The 7269-nt window shown below is 36.8% G+C and overlaps 1 long non-coding RNA gene across 1 annotated transcript; it reads right to left on the bottom strand.

The window, feature by feature from the left end:
* Window positions 1-2524: 2524 nt before the first annotated feature.
* On the bottom strand, window positions 2525-4535 carry LOC135787564 (uncharacterized). The gene is made up of 2 exons (XR_010547108.1): window positions 4166-4535; window positions 2525-3185 (listed from the first exon to the last, which is right to left on the bottom strand). It is a non-coding gene; the product is annotated as an uncharacterized lncRNA (long non-coding RNA).
* Between the last annotated feature and the right edge of the window lie 2734 nt (window positions 4536-7269).

Genomic DNA, 7269 nt, shown 5'->3' with positions numbered 1-7269 from the left:
CATGCAAAGTTCCTACGTATATAAAAGTTAAAGCAATTTAATACTCACTGTAAGTTCTCTCACTGTTTCAATTTGCACTAATACCCCTTGAACTATGGTTACGATACTTAAACCATGGTTACCACAAATTGACCATGGTTTTGCTACAGTAGCCATTTAACCACAGTTTTGTAGAAAAACCATGGTTTACCAAATCATATGCCAAAAAAATCATGGTCATTACCATAATAAGCCCATGGTTATTTTCCATAAGGGTTTTTTCATCCCAGCATTGGGTCAAAAAAGGACAAATTTGTATATTTGACCCAACAACCCAATTGGTATACAATGGGGTTGGTCCCTTTTGACCAAGTGCTGGGTAAAAAAAATGTATTTTGGCTGGCCATTTGTGATTGAGTAATTCGAGACATAGACTACATAAAACGCTTCTGCCTCTCCACATGTGTCACCAGTCTTGGATAAACGTAAGGGGACCTCGTACAAGGAACACATGAATGGAGCCACTTCAGAAGGATATATAATGGCAATGCCATTGACTGGTGCTATTCACTCTTGTTATACCACTGACAGCCATTAGTTCCCAGTTCCTTTAGGCTTAAGAGCCTCATTTTGTACATTTTCAAATGCCTTTTATCCATTAAGTGAGGCCTTTGACTAACCAAAACCTCCTCACAGTGGTTTAGTCACTTCTAATCATTTCTATAAGGGGCGACCCTCAACCTTACACACATTTGAGACCAACTTGCCTCCGCTGCTCAGCGGAAAATGGCTCCTACAAGGCAGTTACTGTAATTGGCTTCTCCTACTTTCTCTGCGGCTTTCGCTTATTCAAGACTCAGATTTATGTCACATTTCTACACTGGGTTGTCGGAGATTTCCATGACCATATGGGAGAAAAAGTTAAAACCAGACAAACCAACAGCACAAACAACCACCTTTGAGGTAATTGTTGGTGTTGGATGGCAGAGGCCGTCAGAAATGGTTTACGGGACTATGGAGTAGCCTGCAGAGTAGCTATGCTAGGTTTGGATGCTCTTATATGCAGAATGGAAATAGCAGAGCAAACTTAGCAGAGCAAAAAAAGCATATTTGCTTAAAAACTTATAAACTTATGTTTTAAAGGTTATATTTTCTTAGGAAACTCAATTATTTTAATGTTGATAAAACAATTTTGACTCTATTTTATAAGTCTTTTATCGAGAGTATTCTCTCCTATTGTATTGTATGTTGGTATGGATATTCCAAAATAACACATAGGAACAAATTGGGGAGAATTGTTAAAACATGTGGAAAATAGGCAACAGGTAGATCTGTACCAACTATATCTAACTAGATTGGTACAGAAGGCAGATAAGGTGAGCATGGACATATCCCATCCACTTTTTGTGGAACTCAAGCTGCTTCCTTCCGGTTGCAGATATAGATACCCCAATGTAACTAACCGAGCAAAACACTCATTCATTCCTATATGGCAATACCCAATTAAATAAGGTGTAGGGAGGTGTACAATGATTTTTTAATGCTTATTTTATTTATATATGACCCTGTGCAATAAACTTTTTTATTGTATTTATTTATTGATGTGTTGGATAAATAGCTCTGTAGATGTCTGATTAAATGTTTGTTTGTGGATTATGCCTGTACTGTACAACAAATTGCCCCTCGGGGACATAAAAGTTTTCTAAGTCTAAAGGTCTTGACACACCGGGACGATTTTCGTGCGCGTTTATCGTCGGCGTTTAACGTGACGTTTTTTTGCTTTCACACCCAGACGATTTTTACTGGCGCTGAGCCGAGTGAGGTGCAAATTTACCCCTGGACGTTAGATGGCGCTTAATACAAAACAGATTTATGCCGGTACACAAGGGGGCGCAGCGAAACTTTATGCTTCTGTTCTGACACTCACTTGTCACACAGAAGAAGAAAGCCACACGCTAGTCAATAACAAGTCATGTGCTTGCTTTTAACAAAACATGGATATTACTAGTAGCAGCTCGATTTCTAGCAGCAGCAACTATACAAAGACTACTTCAACTCACCATCAGGATTCACCATCAGGACTCACCACCAGCTACTTGACAGTATGATCATGTGAAACATGATCTTCTCAGATAAAAGCAAACTGTGCATTCGTGTTATAGTCATTATAATTGCCATTTTGAAAACGTTGTGTTTAAATATCTCCGTGAACTTAAATACATTTGTTAAATCAAATCTATTTAATCAAATAATTCGATTCTATTATCAGCACTCTCCACATAAAATTAACTATTTTGATAGAACACGTTATATCAAAATTAAAGCTCTTTCACAAAATATAAGGTAATGGGTGATCCGATGTGTGTATTTTTGACTACTCTTTTACAAGCACTTTCTCTTGTTAACAATTTTCTCACATTTCCTCCCAAATGTATTGTATTTTGTGATTTGGCTAAAGAAGTAGGTATGTAGTTATAACAATAAGAGGTCAACAATACTGATGTACAAATATATGCATAGTGTCAAAATGGCACGTTATTTACAATTCGTTTTTTAATCAAACATTTATTTTTGTGAATGAACTGCAGTTTGCAATAACAATCAGAGACATGACAGTAAAATCAAATAAAACAGGAGTCAGAAATGTTGGTCCAGAAAAGTCACAATGACTTTAGTGCAACTGAACGGTAGTGCAAATCAACATTTAGAAATTAGAAATTTTCAAATGAATTTCTTAAATGTATAATCACTTAAAATACATAAGTAAATTGGTATATAATAAACATTAATTTGTGTGAACAAGAACTGGCAGAGCTGTAGAGCAAAAAAGTCACAATGATAGAAGTCTAAGTGAACTGTAGTGCAAATAAACATATGTATGAAATGTACATGTTCAACTGTATTTCTTGAATGTATAAACATAAAAAAAAACTAAATAAAATGATATATAATAAACATCTATAGGTGTGACCAAAAACTGGCAGTGCGCTCCTCCTGTGCTCCTCTTTCTTCTTTGCACTGCTTTTAATTTTTTCCCTTTACCATCTTTTAATAAGAGGTACTTCTCCAGAGGTTTGTCTCGGACTGTTTTCTTTTGTTTAGATTGGACCTTGTCACGGCTGGTGCTGGATGATCCTGAATACGTGCTTGCTGGGGCCTCCTCACTTTTGCTCACATCATTTTTAGCAGAAATATTGCTGTGAACACTGTAAAGATAAATGTAGTTTTCATCAGAATCAATCTTTCACACTGAGGGCCATGCCACGATATCCATGAGGTCAATATTTGATTACAAATGTAATTTAGATTCATGGTATTTCATCTGACTAAAACTAGGTTACCTATACACAGAACACAAATTAACCTCTTAAAACCCGACCTTTGGTTTGGCTTGCATTTTAGATTTCTTACAGTTATTTTGGGGTTAGGAAGAAGCAATGAATATAATAACCAAATATTTTTCTTTGAACATGAAGCAGTGTAATTGTCCACGTTTGTGTACAACAGGTTCCAGTTACACACAAAGTATTATGGTGCAAACAACAAAACGTGATATCACACGGTGTACAGGGAACATGCATGGTATGAAGTTAATCACTGTTCAATGTCAGTGCATTACATATCATAATGTAATGCACCAATATTCATTTTTATTACTTGCACAGTTATAATGTAAATTTGCACTACTGGTCCGTTCAATACACTACTGGACTGTCTATTTCATACTCCCTGTTCATTTGCACTGCTGGACTACTTGAAATGCATCGTTTACACCCCTGTACTATGTAATGAATATTAGAATAACTATTCACTGCACAATAACTTATGCCATTGCACTCTTAACTGACTAGTTACAATCCAAATTCATTCATGCACTACCTAAATATTAATTTCACTCCTGGTCTGTATAGTTTAATTTATTATGTACATATCCATTTGTAAATTTCTGTATATTATGTTCATAGTACCAACCACAGTAAATTGTTCCATCGTATTACATAATCCTGCACCTATGCAAATACTGATATCCTGCACTTTTTATACTGCTTTTGCACTTCTGGTTAGACCTAACGTTAAACTGCATTTTGTTGCCTTTTACTTGTGTAATGACAATAAAGTTGAATCTAATCTAATCATATAGCCCACACAGCTATGTATTGTTATGTTCTTATATATATCACGTTACCTTCGAAATTCAGTCGATGTTGTGAGGAACTCCGACACCTTCATAAACCTCCACAGCCTCGATGCTTCCTTGTGTGTTTACCTGTTCCACGTGCTCCGCAAGACCATTTTGTGCTTGAGCGCCACCAAGTCGTGTTTTACTGGAACTTCAGCAGCGCCAGGCACGTGAACAAAAGCCCCAATCTCATTGGTCGGCCAACTTTTAACGCGCCGCGTCAAACCAAAAAAACGTGTCCCACGCGTTTTTCTGAAAATGACGCATTTGCGCCTCGCGCTTTTCGCGTGGGTGTGCGCACTCACATTGGCGCTCGTTCTTGAGTCACGAGGCATTAAACGTCGACGATAAACGCGCACGAAAAACGTCCCGGTGTGTAAAGACCTTAAGTATGCTCGTATAAATGACACTGCCTTAGATATTTAAATGTAGTCAAACAAACATAAAAAAATGGGGTTTTCTGTTTCTTTAGTTCAATTGGTAGAGTACTGCATAGCAGACCAAGATATTACAGGAAACACACAAACTGATCAAATCTATACTTTGTAATGCACTTTATAAAATAAAAGTTGATCTGATCTAATGGAAAGTCATGTTATTGTCACAAAAAATGTGATTAATTTATTCATGTCTATAGCACGAAATTCCGCTTTTCTTTTTTTCTCATTCGCATTTCTATAAATAGTTTTTCATGTCCGTGGCACGACTTTCTTTTTCGTGGCATTTTATGTTTCGTTTTCTCCTTTTGTTTTTTCAGGTTTTTTCCTATTTTCTTACCATTGTCACTTGGGGTTGGGGTTAGAATCACTTTCTGTTACATTTTTAGACATCCTAACCCAAACCCCAACTCTAACCCCAACCTCAGGCAAGAATAGTTTTAAAAGCGGAAGAAAAACATGTAGAATACATAAAAGTACATCCTATCCCAAACCCCGAATCTAACCTCAACCCAAAGTGACATTGACTTAAAATCAGGAGAATAAAGAGAAAACAAGACACAAAATGACACGAAAAAGAAAGTCGTGCCACGGACACAAAAAACTATTTATAGAAATTTGTGCGAGTGACATGAAAAAGACATTTGTGCTAAAGACATGAAAAAAGCTGAATTTCGTACCATGGACACAAATAAATTAATCTGTAAAAAATACTTTGCTGCCTTAAAATTTTTTGTTGAATCAACTCAGATTTACAAGTCATTTCAACTTACTATTATTTATCTTGACTAGAGATGAGTTGTAATAACTACAGGTGAGTTGTTATAACTAATAAATTTAAGTTAACTTTTCTCAACTATATTTTTTAAGTTGTGACAACTAATTTCTGTTGACATGACTCGTAAATCTGAGTTGATTTAACAAAACATTTACAAAAAAGATACTCAAGGCTAGTGCTGTATTATGAATAAATCAGAGCTGAAGGGGTTCACACCGTGGCTTATTTACAATACAACACAGCCTCTCGAACCTTATTGCACACATGCTGTAAATTGCTTCGGAAAAAAGCATCTGTTAAATGCATACAATTTTTCTAATAAAACGTAATATTGTTTAAATAATTAAAATAACAAAAACAACTTGATGATCTAAGCAGTAAAATGTCTTCCAACTGAAATCATCCTATATGATTGAGAAACTGAAGGGGAGGAAAAGAAGTGAAAGATAAAGTGTGCAATGGCAACTGATAATGCCGGACAGATGCTAAGGTCAGCATTACTCTGTGGATTTGGGATGGGCAGGTGACTCACTCAGGGGAGTGTTGTGCTGGACCGTACTGAGGGCAATAGACAGACAGGAGGAAGAGAAAGGGAGCAGAATGAAGTTCAATCTCTATGCTAACCTGCAAAGGAACGTGGTGAGAGGAGGACAGAAACATCATGGGGATCATGACCTGTAAGGTCAATGGAGAGGTTAGAAGAGATATGCCATACACATTTGTAAATAATGTCAGAGGAGAGGAAAAAAGGAGTATTGAATAATCCTTAAACAAAGCGGCTATTTGAATTTCTATATCATTGAACATAAGCCTATTACTAACTTACTGTCCAAAGCAATTAATTTTGCAATCCGATTCAGTCTACGGTAGACTTACTGTACATACACACTGTTAAGCACATTAGTGCATTCCATCTAATAGTTGGTCTTTGGTGGCTGTGTTGCATATTACAATTTCGCACTTTGTTTTTAAAACACCTAAATTCGCATATTAAATTGATAACAATACACCAAAAAAAGCAATATATCACTGAAACAATCCAAACACACACACACCTTACAAACAAGCCGAAGCTGGTGAATATAAAACATATACTATAAAAATAACAAGACCCACAAACCTATAATTCAAACATCTCTTAAGTGTGCAGCAGTGGTCAAATCTGGACCATGGTAGTTTGTGTGTGGTTAGTAACCAGTGGTATGTGATTTATGTATGTGTGTGCCAAGGGCAATCCTAGGATTTTACCTTTAGGGGGGACTGAGCTTCATAAAACTGAGAGAAATGTGGGTCTGGAAGTACACAGAGGCCCTCTATGAAAATCTGTATGCCCTATATGCCAGGACAATGAGTAATATAATGAAATTTAAGTGGTTATTTATTTATTTCTTTTTTTTACTTTTGGCAAGAGAAGAACCCAGGTTAGTTACTGCCATCACTGTTACAGTAAACATTAGGAGAGACCATATAAATCAGATTTTTGGATGGAGAGCTCAAATAAAACACTGGGGGTTTGAAGCTCCTCAAATATGATCTAGAATTGCCTATGATGTGTTTAGCCATGCGGTTGGTTTGGCTATCTGAAACACTAATTGTCTGTGACTGCACATCTCTTATCCAGCGCAGGAGCTTAACAGATGAGCAAAGGAGGACCCCGGAGATGAGAGCAGAAGAAAAGAGGAACAGAAAGTGCAGAAAGAAAGAGAGATGAGCTTTTGCATCAAGAGAGTAGGAATTTTCTGCTTTGGCTTTCCAGATCCAGGAACATAATGAGCACCTCCACGAAGGATGTGAGATGAACACGTTCCTGTAGGGGAGTGCTGCGGATGCACTTTACATTGTTTCTTCTCTTGGGGAACATCATGCTTTTCATCGGTTTGACAGCAGGCTTGACC

Source organism: Paramisgurnus dabryanus, chromosome 20, assembly GCF_030506205.2.
Source record: "Paramisgurnus dabryanus chromosome 20, PD_genome_1.1, whole genome shotgun sequence".
NCBI classification, from domain to species: domain Eukaryota; kingdom Metazoa; phylum Chordata; class Actinopteri; order Cypriniformes; family Cobitidae; genus Paramisgurnus; species Paramisgurnus dabryanus.
This window is presented reverse-complemented; position numbering and strand designations above follow the sequence as displayed.